Below are 20,758 nucleotides of genomic sequence, written 5' to 3'. Positions count from 1 at the left end.
TTTTAAGCAATTAATATTTTAAAACAAATACAAGGATACAAGGATACAAGGAAGTTTATTGTCACATGCATATAGTTGCTGGAAGTAAGAAATGCAGTAAAAGAGGGGTTTAGTAGATTAAGTGGCAAGGGCTGCATAAACAAGGTGGGGGAGGATTGGGATTGGGTGGGGGGCACCAACAAGGAGCACCCAAGAGCAACAGGGGCAAGGAAAAACTCCCTTACCAAGGAAGAAACCTTGGGCAGATCCACGGCTCAAGGGGCTAACCCAACTGCCAGGGGTCTTGGTGTGTGTGTTGGGGGGATGACAGGGGAGATGGGATAGTGTGCAGTGTATGTGGGGAGAGGGCAGTGTGCAATATGTGTGTTGGAGAAGCTTCCTCATGAGAAAATACTTTTCATACTAAATTATAGGCTATAAAAAATGTATTTTTTTATGCGTGTGGCGTGGGGGGGTTGCTGTGCGGCCCGCCGGCCAATTTTCAAAACCCAATGTGGCCCTTGAGCCAAAAAGTTTGCCCACCCCTGTCCTAGGCCCTACGGTTCTTGAGATATTTACAGAAAACTGTGTCCGCCCTACCCTCCTTTCAGGGGAGTCATTTTGTGTCAACGATTCCCGGGACACATGTAGTCCCACAAGGATGACACGGAACCATTGTTTTTCGCTTTGATCCGTCACCCTGAGTGTTCAAGAAAAGCGCTTTGTGCACGTAGTCTATTGATATAAAATGGTATAAATGATCAATGAGTGTCCGGTACAGAAAATGTGAATGAGCCCGCTGGAGTTAGCCGCTAAGCATGCTATCCCAGTAGCTCACGATACATGAAGCTACAATGGTAGCAACGTGGTGTGTTAAGTGCACGTGTACATGTCACTTACAGTAAGTGGCATTTACACGCGCACTACACGCCCAGGTACATGTGTGTGCATGCACACTCACACACGGGCACGGTAGACAGAACGTGGCAATGATGCTATGCTGTTTGCAATGATGCTGTGCTGCTTTCTGTATGTCTGGGGATATGGGTATTAATAACTACTGAACCCTATATGGGTATTAATAACTACTGAACCCTCTCTGGGGATATGGGTATTAATAACTACTGTAAGACGTTAGTGTAAATGGTACAATGCATGGGGATACGATGCAAGGGGATGATTTGTATGACTACTGAATATATGTAGCAGTTTTAGTACCTTTGTTCCAAACACACACATGCACGCTCATACACGCATGCACACACACAAACACCCACACAGTTTGTGCAGTTTAGTTTTGTGCTTAGATAGATAGATATTTTATTGATCCCCAAGGGGAAATTCAAGGTACAAATTCAAGGTGCTTGTAGGATTATGAATGTTTTAATTTAGATGCATAGCTAATGGAGATTGGAGTAAGCGCGATTTATTCGCCCGCTGCCATTTTCATATGCATCATATGTGTTGACGCCTCCTGTAAGTTATCCTTGGGGTAAAAGTGTAACATTAGCGTAGCGGGTCTAAACCAGAAAGCACTGAGTGGGAAAGAGATGGAGTGAGAGTTGAAGAATTTCTGGAGCTCCTTTTATTTTATTTTATTTTATATATACACACACACACTCACACACAGACACACACATACACACACTCACATACACACACACAGTGCTTTCTCATAGGAGATGTTTTCTTGTGATCTTCTGCTTAATCTCCCTTTTTGTTAGTTTCCACTTTCCTCTTTCCTTTCCCAGCATTAGCGATCATCCATTTTGTCCCTCCCCCCCTTTCTGTGTCCTTCCACTTCCCTTTTTACTACTTACTTCTGGAGCTTATTTTATTTTATTTTATTTTATATACACACACACACACACACACACACACACACACACACACACACACACACACACACACACACACACACAGACACACTTCACACACACACACACACACACACACACACACACACACACATACACACTGACTCTGCTGCAAGGTCTTTATTCCAGCAGCTGAAGCATCAGGGAGGAAGCAAACAATGTTAGTTTAGAATGATCCTGAGATCAAAGGAGTTGTGCATGACCACGCTGTCACTATTACAGGAAGTGACATATAGTGGAATGTATTCATACCTTATTTATTCTCCAGCGCTGTCACTCAAATCCCTGGCAGAAACTTCAAGTGTGTGTGGTTTGCCAAATGAACTGTGAGTAGCAGCATCAATACGCAACATGTTCTTTTTTCCCCCTCACAGACATTTTTCTTTGCAGCTAAATGGCCACAATAAACTGCGCTGCCTCTGCAGTGCTGCTTTGCTCTCCAAAAGCTGTAATACACATCTATATACATACACATACATGGGATGAGCTTAGTCCTGGCTTAAAGGGAACTTGAGTGTAGATGCACACAGAGAAAAAGCATTTAGTGTGGGACAGGGGTAGGTAATCTGTGGGCCGAGGGCCCATGCGGCCCTTTAGCTCCTCTCTAGGGTCTCCCTGGCTTTCTCTAAAAATGGAAGTTATAAAATATTTCGGTAACACTTTACTTGAGAGTATCGACATAAGAGTGACATGACACTGTCATGACACATGAACCCTAACCCTAATCCTAACATCTAACCCTAACCTCTAACCCTAATCCTAACCTCTAACCCTAACCCTAACCTTAATCATAACCCTAAACCTAACCCTAACTTGTTATGACAAAAATTGAATGTCACTTAATAACAGAAGCGTTATGTCATAAACGTTTATGACTTGTTTATGACACATTCATGACAGTGTTATGTCACTCTTATACTGTCAAGTACTGTAAAGTGTAACTAATATGACTAACAATTTTATATAGTCATTAAGCTTCATGCTGTCCCAACACATTAACAGTTTGTGAAAATATGTGACCAGCCATATGAAAACCAGCCACATGTCTCCCCAGAGACATTTTGAGTTATTTACAGATTCTGAAAGTGTAATTTAAAAGATATCCAATGATGTCTCACTCATGGATATCTGATAATATTTGAATAAGTTGTGGTCAAACCTTTCATGAATATGGAAGACAGAACACTGACAGCTTGTCAAAATAAAAGTCCATTGTTTTTTGTGTAACCTGGATACCATTAATTTAATCTCTCCAGCCTTTGTAAATATTTCATGAATATCTTATGAAGTCTACATTGAATGTCACTTTACTATACAAGTATACTATCAGCTGACCCGTATTTGTGTAACCTGGAACGGTTGGACATTCCCAGTAAAAGATGAGAAATCATGTGCAAAGGTTACATCATAAAACAAACCATGTTCTGACCATGTTCTGTCTTTTTGGCACTGGAGTAGGCCTAGCCCATTGACTCAGATGTGACGTGATTAGGTAAGAGGTTTGGACCAAAAACGGCAATGCTGCTTTGCGACTTTTGACTTTTATTTTGACAAGATCTTGTTGTTCTGTCTCCCACATTCATGAAAGGTTTGGTATGAATGTTGAGTCATGTCTCATGAAACAGTCATGAATGCTTTATGTGCAGTTTATGACAGCTGCTATGAATGTGTTATGAACTCACCCGTCAAGTAAAGTGTTACCGAAAACCTTTTACTGAGAAAACTGGCATGATAGATTTGCAAATTGTCACCTCACCTGAGTCAAAGGAAAGACAATTGTGCTCATTTGCATTTCATTGAGATAAGCCCTCCTCTACAGATGTCACACTGTGACATCTGGTATCTGTAGCCCTTCCCCCTACAGGTGTCACTGTGACACCTGGATCTGTTAGCCTGCAGTGCAGAAAGAATTGTAGTGTTGTTAATATTGATGTAGTGTTATTAGGCACTTCACTGGACTTAGAATAATCAGAATTAGAATGTACTTTATTGAAATGGAAATGCTTTTATTACAAAAGGCCCTGAATAGCAATTCAGTAGCAATAGCCTACTGTCCTCAAGTAGACTAGTTGCTAAACCATTAGCGTCACATTCAGTTCAGGCAATGCTAACAGGCTCCTTTGCACTATTCTTCCTTGTCTTCATCGTCGCCTAAGGTCAGCTGTAGATGGGTAGGGATGTTCTCCAGTTTGATAAAATCACTTTCATCATCCGTGCACTCATCTTCAGATTCCGAAGTTAGATCGCCGTCTGGATAACCAGAAGCACCCGGCTTGTCGCAGAAGTACTCCCACAGAGTTGTGCTGTAAGAACCACGGTTGAGCTCTTCTGCAATACATCTTGCTTGGTCCATCTCCGTTCAATGCTTCCACAAGTAGTGCTAGGCACAAGTAGGCAGGTAGAACCAGGGTCGCTGTATATTAAGTAGCCATGTGTATTGCTTGTAACGTGCAGCTGATTGGCCGAAAAAATAACACGCCCCAGCACAAAGAGAGAGAGGCAGATTTTTTGCCAAAACTATACCCAATTTAAACGACAAAATGTATACTTTGAAGGCAACCAATACTGTTATCTTAAACATGGATTGGCTTCTTCATGACTTTAACTTGCACATTCTGCAAAAAAACGAAAATCACTAATTTGAAAAAAAAAGCTTAAATTGTGTTTTGCGCGATTTCGTCTAGGCCGACTTGCTGCTTGTTTTTTATATGGCGGGACACATATTAGACTGTACAGTACAGCATATACAGAGTATGGCGAGTATGCCATATGCCTGAGGCTAGATAGAGAGGTTTAAACTGATTTCTTTAAAATGTACATTGGGGGCAGCCGTGGCCTACTGGTTAGCACGTCGGACTTGTAACCGGAGGGTTGCCGGTTCGAACCCCGACCAGTAGGCACGGCTGAAGTGCCCTTGAGCAAGGCACCTAACCCCTCACTGCTCCCCGAGCACCGCTGTTGTTGCAGGCAGCTCACTGTGCCGGGATTAGTGTGTGCTTCACCTCACTGTGTGTACACTGTGTGCTGTGTGTGTTTCACTAATTCACGGATTGGGATAAATGCAGAGACCAAATTTCCCTCACGGGATCAAAAGAGTATATATACTTATACTATACTTATAAATGGTTCCGATGTATTTGCGGTCCTGATAGATTTAATTTTTAGCCTGGGTGCCATTCCGAACTTAGTCCCGCCCACAACATTTGAGGTCGGGAAGTTCGGTCTGGCATTGCTCCATTGTGGAGCAAGTATGCTCGCCCTAGATCGGGCGGACCAATCAAATCGGGCTTTACGATGATGGACAGGTGAGCAATAGCGCCTGGTCTATCACGTCATCTGAGCACGCTTAGATTAGGCTTATGTTTGAAACAAAAACGCTGTGGCTAGAAGGATACATGGCTTTTAAGACCCCATATGGAAAATGCATATTATTTAATGAGATTTTATCACTGAAAACCAGAGCCGGACAGTAATGGAGTACATTTACTTGAGTACAGTACTTGAGTACAATTTTCAGGAATCTGTACTTTACTCGAGTATCATTTTTGGGGAGTACTCATGACTTTACTCAAGGACATTTGAGAGGCAAATATTGTACTCTTTACTCCACTACATTTCTATCCATAACCATGAGTACCCGTTACTTCTTCTAAAAATCTATCTCTGAAACCCTCAATTTGTTGTTTCCCTCTCAAACGCGTGATTGGATTGTGCAGGCTCACTGATTGGGACAGCCTATCAGCAATCACCTTCAGCTTTCCGCCAAAGTCAAATCCATGGTCAGATTTAGATAAGAGACGAAACCATGGACGAAACAATAGAAGAAAGACGCAGCAGGTCCATCCCGGGAATGTGCCAACCTGTGGCCCCACCTCGCCAGACTATTTCAATTTCCTGAACAAGTTAATGATAGTTTTCGCTTCAAGTGTTTAAATTACAAAATAGTATTTTGTATTTGAAATAATGATTTTATATACATGTATTAGAAATACTGCCCATCCCTGGCGACATGGTAAAAAGATGAAAATGACTTGATTTTATGTAAATTCCTTTTACATTCTCCAAGGTATTAACATTAACATTTTTCATAACTCCATGTAGGACATTTCTGTACATAAATGTAAGCACTGTGGCAGTAGTAATGCAATATTTAGAAAATGTAGGCTACTCTTGTACTCTTGATACTCAAGTACTTTTAAAAACAAGTACTTCAGTACTTTTACTTAAGTAGACATCTGACTGTTGTACTTTTACTTGTACTTGAGTAAAATTTAGCAAAGGGTATCTGTACTTTTACTCAAGTAATGAAGCTGTGTACTCTGTCCGCCTCTGCTGAAAACGATTATTTCTGAAAACTTTGGCCAAAGTTGAGATGTGGGAAAACTGGTGGTTTCACTTTCATTAAGGGAAACAGCGCTGTTGCATTTGCAACATGTTCCCTCGTTCGTTTGAAATCTCTGATTGACTACCTGTTCGAGGGATTTGCGACAGCCTTTCCCAGCTGTTTAACATGTTTGTAGCATATCAGTGTTCAACAGAATTATTTTTAAAAAACGGAGGGGATATAGGCTATCAGTTTTTTCCTAATAGCCTACTCTACTACGTATCTCTTAGATTTTGCTGAGTGTTGTAGGCTAGGAGTTATTGACGGCACTAACTTTTACAAAAGACCAGAAAACAATGTTAAGGCATTTGTGGAGAAGAAGGATGGTTTGTGTGTTTTCTTCCTACTGTACACCTCACGGTAAGCTATTTCATTGCTCTGATTGGTTAGGTCTATCCAATTGAGTGCAGAGGCATTCCCCCCCTGTATCTGTTGAAACACGCCCCATAATTATGTCCCAATGGAGCAGTATCAGACTCATATTCTGACTAGAATTGAGTATGGCTACGTCAGGCTATTTATTTTTATTTCTGGTTAAAAAATAGCCCTTTTAAGAGAAAAGGTTGCTGACCCCTGGTCTAGGACTACATTTCAAAATCAAACAGTCGCCTCATAACAGTTTCACCTCAACACCAAACAATGTCAGAGTGCTAAACAATGTGTCATTGAAGTTTAATTTTTTGAGCAGTATATAAAAAACTATTATAGAAATGTATTGTAGAAAATAAAAGAAGAAAATAAACAACAGCAACCCAAAGCTATGGCCTTTTATTACATCCTGTAACATACACATACCATGAAACACAAACACAAACAAACAGCAAAGTACAAAGCAAAGTACACAATGCATGTTGTATAGAAATTATATCGGCTGTATGTCTTTTCAACAGATAATAAACCCCTTGAAATCCTCACATTGCAGTTTAGAGGCCACTCTTTGCGTGCAGACTTTCGCTTGCTACACTTGACATTGTGGATTTGAAAATGATTTCGTAGCCGTCGGTCACTAAAGCCTTCTACATACTCTCCACTCCTGACCAGTAGCGCGACAATGTGACGTCAAAATGGCGTCATTTCCCCTGTTGCACGAGAAATTTCAGCCTCGCGCTGGCAGGTTTGCACAGGAGATTTTTTTTCAGATGCGCGCGACAAGCAGGATGAGCTTGAAGCCAAGATCAGGGAGCATGTGTGCCTCTATACAAACATCAACCACATTCAGGCATTTCATATAGCCTAGCCCACATCTTAAATAAACACGATGTTTGAATAGTCAGTTTGAGAAGAGAGGAAAATTAACCTGGCTAGGTTACCAGCGAGAGTTCGAGAATTTTAAATAGTTTGCTGGATAAGTTAATGAAATTACCAGAGAGAGATGTAACACAGGAAATTAAGATGAAAGAACTAGGACCCAGGGACATGCCAATAATCCAGCAAAAGGTAACAAAGATGTATTTTCAACCAAAGGATATCTAAGACCCGAAAAAAATCTCTTTCCACCTTAGGAAATTAGGCTACACAAACTCATCTCTCAGCACCAGCCAGCTAGCTAAAATTTCCCTCGGGATGAATAAAGTATCTATCTATCTATCTAGTTGCACACACTTTAGATGGTAATGATGGTAGTTGTGAATAGCAGCAACTGAAGTCTGAAGTATCATCACAGAGGGCAGTTTTTAATGCCATTGAGGCCAATGCAAATTTAGGAGAATATTGCAACTAGTGTCGCGACCACCAATCAAAGTATAAATGGTTACTGGCGCCCCAAGACTCCACATTGTCGCCAGCTACCCCGGTTGGGAGTGGCGAGTATGTTGAAGGCTTAAGCCTCCCCGCATCAGGAAAGTGCACTCTCTCAGAAGATAACAGAGCCAATCATTTTCAATCTTCCAAGCAATCTTCAAGCTGTTGTGAATAAGTGGCAAAGAAAAGAGATGGGGGTTGGGGGGGGGGGGTATTGAAATAAAATCCCAATATAAAAAGAGATGTTACTCAAACAGAGATGTTACTCTGTTTGCCTGGGTCCGTAATTGGATTAGATGACTATTTGCTGGAGCATTGGAAGATTGGAAGAGAAAACAGAGCTTCCCCCTCCCCCTGCCTCTCATTATCTTTTGTGTGGAAACAGCTGATTATGAAGAATCAACGTTGGCAAGTTTCGAAATGCTGTCATTGGAAATTAATCCCCCCCCCCTTCCCCCTTCCCTCTGTGCGGAGGCTTGGACGCTGGAATCATCCAAATGTTCCCATATTTATATGAATGGTGATTCCCTTCAGAATCTCACTAACTCATTCTCTCTCTCTCTCTCTCTCTCTCTCTCTCTCTCTCTCTCTCTCACTTTCTTTTTTGCTGCTGTCAGTATCTCTGTTCCTGTAGATGGTGTCGTAGAGACGGCTAAGATAATTGGAATGTAAAAGAGTTTGGGTTAATATTTTTTGGCTTGCCTCCTAAATAGAACGTGAAGCATTAACATGGGGTTCAGTTGCTTGCCATCTTGCATAAGAACAACCCACACAGTTTCAACTCAATTTTGTGTGGCCAGTCATGAAGCAGAACAAACACTATCACCAGTGATTGCAGAAGACATTTCCAACTAAAATTGTCTTTCTACAACTTACATTTTGTTGCTTGTTCAGAATTTTGCCCAAATATATTTCCCAAAAACACAATCTCTTCAAATAAATATACTATTGTGGAGCTCTGTACAACTGTAGCAGTTTTATTTGGAGCAGAGAAGTCTTTTAACCATTAAAAGATATATCGCATTAGTGGTATGTTCTGTTTTGAGTTACAGTACTGTAACAGTAAATAGTCATGTTGGTCACATGACAAAGAATCATCATGTGGTCAGAATCAGATCAGTAGAAATTAAAACATTACATGCATCAGATATTGTATGATAGATGAAGAAATAGGTCTTCCATCAATAATGTGCCTATGTGTGTGTGTCTCTTTGTATCTTCATCTCTTTGTTTGATATACTGTTTCACTGGAGGGACTGGATCAAATTTATCAAAGGAGGGGATCTGTTTATCCCTTACACTGCTGATAGGGAGCATCGTGACCTTTGACCCCAAGATAATGGTAATAATGTCTGGGTACACACGCACAATAAGCACAGGTCACAAAGGACGTTCAACATCAACTCAATTATGTGGGGCTAGAGCAGAATCAGAGGGTCGGTGGTCATGAGGATTGTGTTTGACAGTGGTGGTGGTGGTGTGTGTGTGTGCGTGTGCATGCCTGTATGCACATGTTTGTGGATGTGTATGTCTGTGCTTGCATACACCATGTGTGGATGTGTGTGTGTGTGTGTCCGTATGTGTGTGGTGTGTATACATGCATGTCTGAGATTGTTTGTGTGTGTGTGTGTGTGTGTGTGTGTGTGTGTGTGTGTGTGCGGTGCTGGTAGGGGGTTGTGAATGAGATCCTATTATGCAATTGGCTATAGCAGAACAAGCCCCCTTGCAGAGGCAAACTAATCTCGAACCTTCCACAGAGTGGCGGCACATTTAATAACCCCCTTCTTGCGATGCTATCTAGAGAGCCATTTCGCCCATTTCCAATAGGAAAATGGCCAATGCTTCATATCCACACACACACACCACACACAGTCATACACACACACGCACCCACACACAGACACACACATACTGAGGAGATACTCAGCAAGTGGGCGCGATGGCATGCAGGATGGGATGAAATGACAGTCGGAGATGAGGCAAGCGTCTGGACGTGCATCCTTTAGAGAGCTATGGTGAGGACTGCAAAAGTGTTCTTTCTCCCTCAGGCATTCCTAATTGAAGCCAGAAAAGGCTTCTTTGCAATTAAGGCTCGACTAATAAATTAGCCAAGGGATCTATTTATAAGGACTTAAGTTACAGAGCAACGGCTCACACAGACTAGAGCCGACTGGAGCCACCAGTAAAAGAGAAAAGTAGCATCCGTGTGTAAACACTTAGCTGAGTTTGCAGAACTAAATGTGTGTGTGTGTGTGTGTGTGTGTGGTGTCTGTGTGTGTGTGTGTATGTCGTGTGTGTGTGTGTGTGTGTGTGTGTGTGTGTGTGTGTGTGTGTCTGTGTGTGTGTGTGAATGTGTGTGTCCGTGCGTGCGTACGTGTGTGTGAGTGTGTGTGGGTGTCTGTGTGTGTGTGTGTATGTGTGTGTGTGTGTGTGTCTGTGTGGTGTCTGTGTGTGTGTGTGTGTGTGTGTGTATGTGCGTGTGTGTGTGTGTGTGTGTGTGTGGTGTCTGTGTGTGTGTGTGTGCGTGTGTGTGTGTGTGTGTGTGTGTGTGTGTCTGTGTGTGTGTGTGAATGTGTGTGTCCGTGCGTGCGTACGTGTGTGTGAGTGTGTGTGTGTGTGTGTGTGTGTGTGTGTGTATGTGTGTGTGTGTGTGTGTGTGTGTGTGTGTGTGTCTGTGTGTGTGTGTGAATGTGTGTGTCCGTGCGTGCGTACGTGTGTGTGAGTGTGTGTGTGTGTTTTCTATTTGACATGTGTATATGAGCTTGCCAAGGTATTTGTATTCACCTGTGCACTGCCTCTGTTACAGTACCATGAAGCTTAAGCGATTCATAGTGGTTATGTATGCACGGTTTGCACGACTCAGATTAGATAGGAACATCTGCCATATGGCGCCTGGTAAATGGAAATGTTTGCGGCTTTCAAACATGTCATCTCAAACATGATGAAAGTATGTGCTGGCGGTGTTGCAACTTAGGGTGAGCACAGACCTGGGTAGACTTCAAAGGACAAGCTAATGATGTTGATTGACTGTTGAATCGCCTTGTGTTGTCTCTGCCTGGCGATTAAGAGTTGCATTGCGCTCACCGCAAAGACTGCCCACTGTGAACAAGAGTAGCGTGCTACGTGCACACTGCTACTAGTGTGATATGCCGATATACAGTTGCAAATAAACAAGATGAGAACAATGTAGTGCTACCTAACTATTTCCACACTCATATTGCCAGAGGTGGAAAAAGTATGAAAATATTGTACTCAAGTAAAAGTACCAATACCTTGATGAAATATTACTCAAGTACAAGTTCAAATACCGATCTGAAAATGTACTCAAGTAAAAGTAAAAAGTAGTTAATTTAAAATGTACTTTAAGTAAAAGTTACTTAGTTACTTTTTTTTTGGGGGGGGGTGGGTACCAGAACAACCAGTTTTACCAAAGACTTTCTAATGAGGAGATACAGCACTCAAAAAATCCTCCATAGTAATGTATAAGGGGCATAGTAATGTATGGGGCCAAACGCCAATATGGCAGTTGTCTACACATCATATGTCTACACATATCACAACCCTTCCGCGGCAAAACGTCGACATGTGACATTGAGCCAATCATGTGGTGTGTTGTAAAATACATTGAGCCAATCATGTGGTGTGCTGTGAAGACATCGTGCCAATCATCTGTTGTGATCTCGCTGCTGGAGCAAGATTGGTGTTGTGAAGCCTTACGCTCACGCATTTCTGCTGAAATAGATGCACGATAAGTGTTGCAATATGGCCGAGGGAGGGCAGTAGTTGATTTTCAAAGTTAGTTGCACTCATCCTTAGGTCGCTTTGCAGTGAACCATAATCCAGCACAACTGAAAAGCCCCTCACAGGCAGCTGAGGCAGGCAGGTCAATATTGAGTTGCAGAGAGTTTTTTTTATATTTGGAAACGAGCAGAAGGTTCAGCAGATTAAAGGGCGTCGTACTGGGGGGGAAAGTGGGAAGTATAGGGCCCCAATGGAGGAGAGGGCCCGTAAAAAGTGGAATACAGGGGGCACAACATTTTCACCAGGCATTAGTAATAACTCAGGTAATCCACACATAAAAAATCCAAACAACTCCATAAGTAGAGTCATGTAATGAAGTGGAATAACACAGGGGGAAAGTATTGAACACGCTAAGAAAAAGCACTAAGGCAAGGAAAGGGAAGGAACGAGCTGGAATCTGTATAGAGAGTAGTTATCCTTTCTATCTGTGCAAATTAATATAAGCTTGGTTAGTAGCCTACATATTGATGGGCTATAAAAGGTTTTCATTACCAAGGTGTCACACAAGAAACATTTCATGATGGATAAAAGCAAAAAGCTCTCCCAAGACCTTTGCAACCTTATTGTTGCAAAACATATCAATGAAACTGGTTACAAATGCAGTTCAAAACATCCGAATCTTCCAGTAAGCAGCATGGGAGCCATTATCTGCAAGTGGAAGAAACATCACTGCATCATCAACCTGCCATGCACAGGAACCACTCGGAGAAAGCTCCAGAAAGACTTGAAGGCAGCCAATTCAATTAAATAGTTCTGGAAGTAACTAAAGATCAGGATTCACAAGAGGGACCCCTGGAATCTGTTTAGAACAATGGGCCAAAATCACTAATAAGTTTTGTCATATAGGAAATGTCTTGAAGCTGCCTTTACAAACAAAGGCTTTTCCACAAAGTATTGAAGAAATTTCAGTAGGCACGAATACTTTTTTCCTGTGTCATTCCACTTTAATACATAAAACGCTTATGTTTGGATTTTTTTATATGTGTGTTAATATAATGTGTGGTGAAAATTTGAATAGACTCACTGGAAGTTTAGGCTAGTTTCTGAAAAAAAAAAATTAAGCGCTCAATACTTATTTCCACCATATATTTATTTTACCTGAATATTTTAACTTCCAAATTAAATGTCAAAATGAATGTCAGACCAAATGTAAAGTTTGACTGACTGGATTTTGTATACAAAACGTAGTGAAAACTGTGTAAGGTCACTCTCACTCTCCCTTGCTAAAGAGCTAAATGGTTTAGTCCGCCTGCACGATTCATAAGGTAGTAGTCTATCTTTTGTTTATTTAGTTGAGCATCGCTAGTAGTGGACCGCTAATTGTTTTGTTGCTGGTGCAATGTCTTTCTCCCAAGAAAGCCAAGTCAGGTTACTAAAAAACAAAGGCCAAAACAGGAAAAAAGAGAGACATCAAAATGAGGGGAAACAACAACTGCTAATAAACTTCTTTCCAAAGAAAGGTGAGCACAAACGTCAAAACACGAAAATCCCATGGTGTTTGCTTAAATATCTCCGCAATCATTAGTGCTAAAATGAACTGAGACAACCGATTGGAATAGTGGAAAATACACTTTCATAGGTTAGGCTAATCTGATGCATCTCGTGATCCAGCTCCATCACTTTCAGAAAGACTGCATGGCCCAGCTTGATTCACGTCCTGTTGTAGGCTACACACTAGGCTTGTGGTTTAGGGCTGATTTTTCTCTCCCCCTTCCGTTTTTTAAGTCAGTCTTAACTTTTTTTTTTTTTACTCAAGTAACGGATGGGATTTTTGATGTAGCGCAGTACAATACTTCACTCAAAATGTAATCAAGTAAAATTTAAAATACCGATTTTATAAACTACTTAAAAAATACAAAATACACACAAAAACTACTCAATACAGTAACGTGAGTAAATGTATTTCGTTACTTTCCACCTCTGCATATTGCAGTGTATTGCAGTGTCACAAAGATAGTGTGCAATCTACTTCTAATCAAAAATATGTTTGATGAATTGCAAATGACACTGATATTGAATGGCAAGCCATTTTGAAATTGAATCAGGGCTGACAAATAGCAATTTTGTTTTCACTTGTGGAACACATGCAAAAATGTGATTTTGATGTCAAAATGTTAATTTTAGATGATACAATACACATTTACACACATAGATATTACATTTTGATTAGTAGAAATTCAATTTACATATATATTTGACGATACATTATGAAAGCCTTAAGAGCGTGTATTAACCAAAATTACAGTAGGCCTATTCATAAATATATGCTGACTAGTGTGTAAAAAAGGAATTCTCATAAGCTTAAAATGAGTAATTTTTACATAGAACACCATATTGATACACTGGCCAAAAAAACAGACATTGCTGCACTTTTAGCATTTTCATATTTAAGAGGAACAAACAAAAAACAAACAAACAAATACAAATAAATCAGTAACCTTGGTGCTTGCTGTAGTAAGTGCTTTCTAGTTCAGGTTAACAACTTTGAGAAGAAGGATTTAGTGAATTTGGAAGAGTTGAATGTTTTGTAAGCGGTAGGATTGTGTGTGTGTGTGTGTGTGTGTGTGTGTGTGTGTGTGTGTGTGTGTGTGTGTGTTATGAGTACACCTGTGTTATGCTAATGGCTGCGAGGTCTTTTAGAGGTTTAGTTGACGTGGTGAGGAATTCTTCCTTAACCCTTAAAGGAGTACCGTCACACCGGTGTGACGGGAATGTTGAGAAATGAACGTTCTAAAGAATATCTGGGTTCATTGAATTCAACGTAGAATTTTAGAACCTTCAATTGTTGCGGAACTTAGAATGTTCAAAAACCTACACCTTTAAGGGTTAATCAAAGTTTCCTGCCAATGACAACAACATCAACATGGAGCCATTTCGATTGGCCAGGCACTGCCTCTGTAGAAGCTAATCAGACATGCCATGTGTCCCTCATGGACCAGAGTTACGCAAGACCCAAAGGCCCTTTATGCTCTTGCAACCTGCAGAAGAGCCAAATATAGATCAAAGACTCATGGTTAACAAGTCCATATGGAAAACACCCGTGATCAGTCCTCCATGATAATGACTGCAAGCAGAGCATACCTGTCATTTTAAAATGAGGAAGCTTACGAATGTACAGTGCTCTCATCTGACAGTGTTGAAGACACAAACATTGTGTCCCTTTAACATGCTGTGGGGTAGTTTATCAAAGACATCTTTGAGAGCACAAGACATTTCATCATGAAAATGTCATGAAAGAAGGCCAGAAGGAAGACCAAATAGCTTTGTGCAGTTATTAGTCATATAATAATGAAATATTTTTTTGTCTCTGTATATTTTTTCATTTATTGTAAAGAACTTGGTTGGAAGACAGAAAGAGAAAGTAAGTGAGGCACACATATTACCCTTAAATTACTTTATTTCACTTTCAGTTCACTTTCTACGGCACCATGTGGTGCAAGCTCTTGTTATCCTATTACCCTTCATGACAGGCTTAAATGCATGAAGTGCTTTTCACTTCATCATTGACAGCCAATGACTGACAAGAACACAATGGATATTTTTTTTCCCTATCCCGCCATTTTTTGCATTCCTTTTAGTTCTGTGTAATTTCCGTGTGTTAAAAGACTCGAGATTGGGTCATTGTGTCTGAACAGCTTTCTTAATCTGGATATCTGGCTGTAAAGTGTACTTTAATCAAACGGATGCAATCTCTTGTAAGAGTGGCAATGTTAGAAAATCACAGGGAATATGCAAGAAGTCACGCTTGCTGTTCGTAGGTGTTACTAAAGGTTACTCAAAAATTCCCACAGCAGCCCCGATCCATGGCGTGAAATATCCTCAACTGGGGCACGTTTCCCAAAACCATAGTTGCTCACTAAGTTAGCAACTATGTGTGTTGTAATGCAATCTCCCACTGCCAACCAACTAAGTTGCTAACAGGTTAGCAACTATGGTTTTGGGAAACGCACCCCTGTATAGTTTGAAGTTCTACTGCTGTAAAATAGCCATAATTCCTCACCTACATACAGACTTGTATAATATGTAGTATAACTTGGTTTACCAAGTTCTATCCTGTGTGTATATTTACAGCAACAATCAAGGGTTAAACAATTAATTCATTAATTTCATGTTAAACCTTGGGTTTATGTATCATCTCTAAAAATATTTTCAGTTCATTATTTCCCTCATTCCAAATTCCTCTGAGGTGATAGACATAAATAGACAATAACATGAAGCTTTGGATACATGTTTCAGTTAACCACCTACTTATGCAATGGGGCACGAGTGACAGTGGGGTTGGTAAGTGTATACCCACGGCTGCGGTTCGGCCGTATGTCATATCCTCCAAGAACATGAGTGCCATATTGCTTTTCTACAACAGTTCTACCAACTAATTTAGTTTAAAGACATCAAATTGTGTTTTATAGTTCTATCATCTTCTGAGTCTGCCCCCCCAAATATTTCTAATCTTCAAGTATTAGTGTCACCTGTTGCCAAGCAATGCAGCATATCACTCGAGAGCCAAGTTCAGTTCAGAGGCTATGTGCTTGTGCACACAATAATTTGCATAGCGTACTTGCTATCTATACGTCACTAAAATGTAAAATGAACCCTACTCTTACATATTCCCTAACCCTACTCTATTTTCTCACTCAGTGGCTACTCTCTTGTTTTGAATTAAAAGAGCGTTCATGTCGGAGTGATTACTAACAGTAAACAGTCTAAGTAGGGATGTCCTGGGATATCCCCCACTCTGGAATGCCTTTCTCATCCAACTAGAAATGAACAAATAGTTCAACTGGACCTAAATGTTGTAAAAAAAAAAAAAAAACGTAGCTTTGGATAAATATAGAAGGTGTTTTGCTACTGTGTGTGCTGTGAATACACTATTCAGTAAACAACACAGAAACGTATTAATCATATGGACCCTGGGTGAACTGTATCAGTCCCATCTTTATACACTTATACAAAAGGCCTTGCCCTGGGTATCAGCAAGGCTTTAATAGGTGGGAGGTCTCGGTTTAAAGTCACCGCTGAAAGGTCCAGAATAGCACTAAATCACTCGATCTCGTCTCCATAAAGCTTTCCCAGTCATCCATCACGTTGGGAGTGGGGGCAGTATCCAAAGGAGACAATATTCAAATCTTGATTTTGTTTCCCTGGGTTGACAAATGAACCTCTCGCTGGTGGAAAGAAACAGATATTTCAAAGCACTGCAAGTAAATGAGCTTTATTGTTTCCCTCAGCAAATGTAGGGAAAATAAAGGCTGCATGGTAATGCAAAAGTGCAGATATCAGGGAGGGAGTCTGTTCTGCCGTGTTTCTTCTGTCCTGTACAGTACATGTGTATGTGTGTCCTATGCACTATGCCTGCACACACACACACACACACACACACACACACACACACACACACACACACACAAACACGTACATATACAAACATACACACACACAAATTGTCCTCACAGTCTCAACTTCAGGGTGTCCTGGTGCTATTGGCAGCTATAATTAATCAAGGCAAGGTGGAAAGATGGAACTCTCTTTCTATCTCTCTCATTCTTCCTTCCCCTTTCTCTGTGCCTGAGGCACAGCAGGTAGAGTGTGTTGTCAGTCTTTCTCTCTTTCTCTTTCTCCATCTCTCTCTCTCTCTCTCTCTCTCTCTCTGATCTCTGATAAACACCTGCTGATGTGCTGCTGTAAAGAGATACATTCTAGAATGTCCAGTTGTCACAATGACCAGACCGCCCCGGCTGTGACTCAGCGATTCTGTTTCGTTGGGCTGTTGTGAACTGGCCTGCTGATGCGGTTCCGCTTTTGCAGGCCACTGATTTGTGGGTTTGGAAGGCGGAGAAAAAAAACATGTATATAAAAAATAAACAAACCAACAAAAAAAAAAACCTACAAACAAACAGGAAGGACAGTGTACTGTTTTACTCCAGCAGCCTCGCACGAACTCTATTTCTGTGGTCCAGCGGCTGGCCTGCTAACACGAAGAGCTGTCCTAGAGAGTTTTCACCCAAGGCCACAGGAAATAGACTCATAAATCTATGGGCAGATCATCAGAGGAGGGAGCCTGAGAGTTTGTGTGTGTGTGTGTGTCTGTGGTGGGGGGGGTCAGAAACTTTTCTCCATTTTTTGTCAGTGTTTTTCTACAGGCCCGGGCACTGTTGCATTCCTCCATTAGCCAGGGCCCCTTTGGGCCAAAGTGAACCATCCACACCACCCCTCTGCATCCAGGAAGACAAAGGCCTCTGTCTGCTCCAGAGAGACACAGAGTGAGTGAGTGAGTGAGTGAGTGAGAGAGTCAGTGTGTGTGTGTGTGTGTGTGAGAGAGAGAGAGAGAGAAGAGAGAGAGAGAGAGAGACAGAGATAGATTATAGATAGAGAGAGAGAGAGAAAAAAAAAAGAGAGAGAGAGAAAGAGGAAGGCAAACACAAAGTCAAAGTCTAGCACCTTGTCAACCTAAGTTCAGTAAAGGTACCAGTTATCTGTTTTACATTAACTCTAAATATACGTCATGCAATGCCAACATATATCTAAACACAATGTTATGTTCATTTAAAGAGCATACTTCTTCCTAGACTATACAAGAACATGCTGATCAAAGTCAGCTCACTCTTTTTTATTTCAAACACACAACCAGACAAGAGTGGTCCAAAGTGCCAGTGTTTTTCTGTCTTGCCCAAATCAGATCAGTAATGATGGAGAGGTTGAACACCAACCAAGGCCAGACACACACATACACACACACACATGCACGCACACACACACACACACACACAAATATACACACACACACAAACAAAGACACACACACAAATATACACACACACAAACAAAGACACACACACACACACACACACACACATATACACACACACAGACAGAGAGACACACAGACGGATACACACACACACACACACACACACACACACACACACACACACACACACACACACACACACAAACACACTGGTCTGGCTCCAGATGGGTTTCCATCCACGCTGTCAGTATTGGGAGTCGACCCTGGAGCTGGCTACAACCAATCAGAGAAGAGAGCAGCGCTACTATTGTTTAAACTACATGATTACATAATTGATATTATACTATTTGTGTCATCACCTTGACATTGTTTGGATGCAGGTCTGGTGCAGTCTGGTGTGCACTGACGAGCACAAACTCGATGAAAGGGTGCTCGGTGGTAGTGGGAGAGGGCCATGAGAGTTGTAAACATTCATAATTTTGGCTAAGTCCCGTCAATGTGTCAGACTTGCCAACTGCAGCTTTAAGAACAAAGAGGCTCAGGAAAAATAAATAAATAAAACTTTTCCTTTTCCAGTGAAGCCACCCAGGCCACGTCAGGCAAACAGATCACAGTCAAGTAACACAAACAAAAAAGATCCAAACGTCTTGAGGGCCATGAAGAAAATAAGCTACTTAAAGATGTCACATTTTTCAGCCAACCTCACCTGAACCATACCTGCTATTTTGACCCAAAAGTGTCAGTTCCAGGGCCCACTGACCCAGTTTCTACAGGGCAACTCATTCGAGGGCATTATCAGAACCTCCTGCCACTGTTTTTTTTTATTATTATCTTTTTTGGGGCTTTTTTTATGCATTTAATGTGATAGGACAGTAAAGAATGACAGGAAGCGAGTGGGAGAGAGGGTTGGGGTAGGATCAGGAAAGGCCCACAGGGCGGGAATCGAACCTGGGTCGCCGGTGTACGGTGAAGGCACTAGGGGTACCTCCTGCCCCTGGTGTTCATGCATTATGCATTTTCTCACCTCACCTCACCTCACCTCACCGCTGCGCTCTTATATAACACCATTCCCCATCCTGTTTCCGAGGCCTCAAAATACGCCCGTTTGCATCCGTCAGCACCTGAATGGTGCCATAATGTGGACCTGCTAAAAGCACAGGTGGCCGGTGTTATCCTAATGGGAGGTCTTGGAGGACAAGGCTGGCTGCTGATGTTAATGTTTAATGCAACAGCGTCACGACTCAGGAGATTCTCAGGAGAGGAGAGGATGCCACTCCGACTCTGAGTGGGAGATGTTTCAGCTGTGAAAAGAGTATGGGAGAGAGAGAGAGAGAGAGAAAGAGAGAGAGAGAGAGAGAGAGAGAGAGAGAGTGAGTGAGTGAGTGAGTGAGTGAGAGAGAGAGAGTGAGAGAAAGAGTGAGTGATAAAGAGAGAGACAGAGAGAGAATTGACTGGCAGGGAATGTTCTGAGAAGTGGAGATCTCATAGAATTCACTGTAGTGGACAGGGGTACAGCGGTAGATACACACACTCTTACTCACACACTTCCAACACACACAGATACCACACACACTCATTCTTACTCACTTTCTCTCTCTCTCTCTCTTACACACACACACACACAGACACACACACGCTCACTAAGAGAACAACTGCCTTTGGTTTCTTCCATGTCATTGAGTGATCCTATCAGTAAGTCTGAGTATTGTTTTTGTCTTTCTCCTTATGTTTTTAGTGATGGTTATTTTATAAAGCAGGGCCTGAGAACTCCATTTTGTTTCCTTTCATATATGAACATGTTCTCTAATGACAATTAAATATTTTAAATATATTTGATTTTTGATATTTCAAGATCCTTGATATTTCATTTCCTTATTTTATTACAAAGACGCTTTTTGACCAAAGCTCAGGGTCCTTTGTATATCCGTGTAGAACTTGGCTTATTCTTTTTTGTAGATTAAGATTCTGGATGGATTACAAAGAAATAAACTTATACGCCAGCTGTTCCTTACCGTGAGTGAGCGCAAGACTCACTGACCTTCTTCAAACATCTTTTTTTTTTCTCCTACTAAGTTTCCACCTGCTTGGTTCATTGGCATGCACCTCTGTGCATGTTTAGTAGGCCTGTACATCCCTTGCATGAGGAATTAGTCAGAATACACATTGGAGGCCTGGTAGGCTTCAGTGGACACTTTTTTTGCATCTGCTATAGAGGAAGGCAGGGCCCAG

This window comes from Alosa alosa, chromosome 24 (assembly GCF_017589495.1).
Source record: "Alosa alosa isolate M-15738 ecotype Scorff River chromosome 24, AALO_Geno_1.1, whole genome shotgun sequence".
In the NCBI taxonomy this organism is placed as follows: Eukaryota; Metazoa; Chordata; class Actinopteri; order Clupeiformes; family Clupeidae; genus Alosa; species Alosa alosa.
This window is presented reverse-complemented; position numbering follows the sequence as displayed.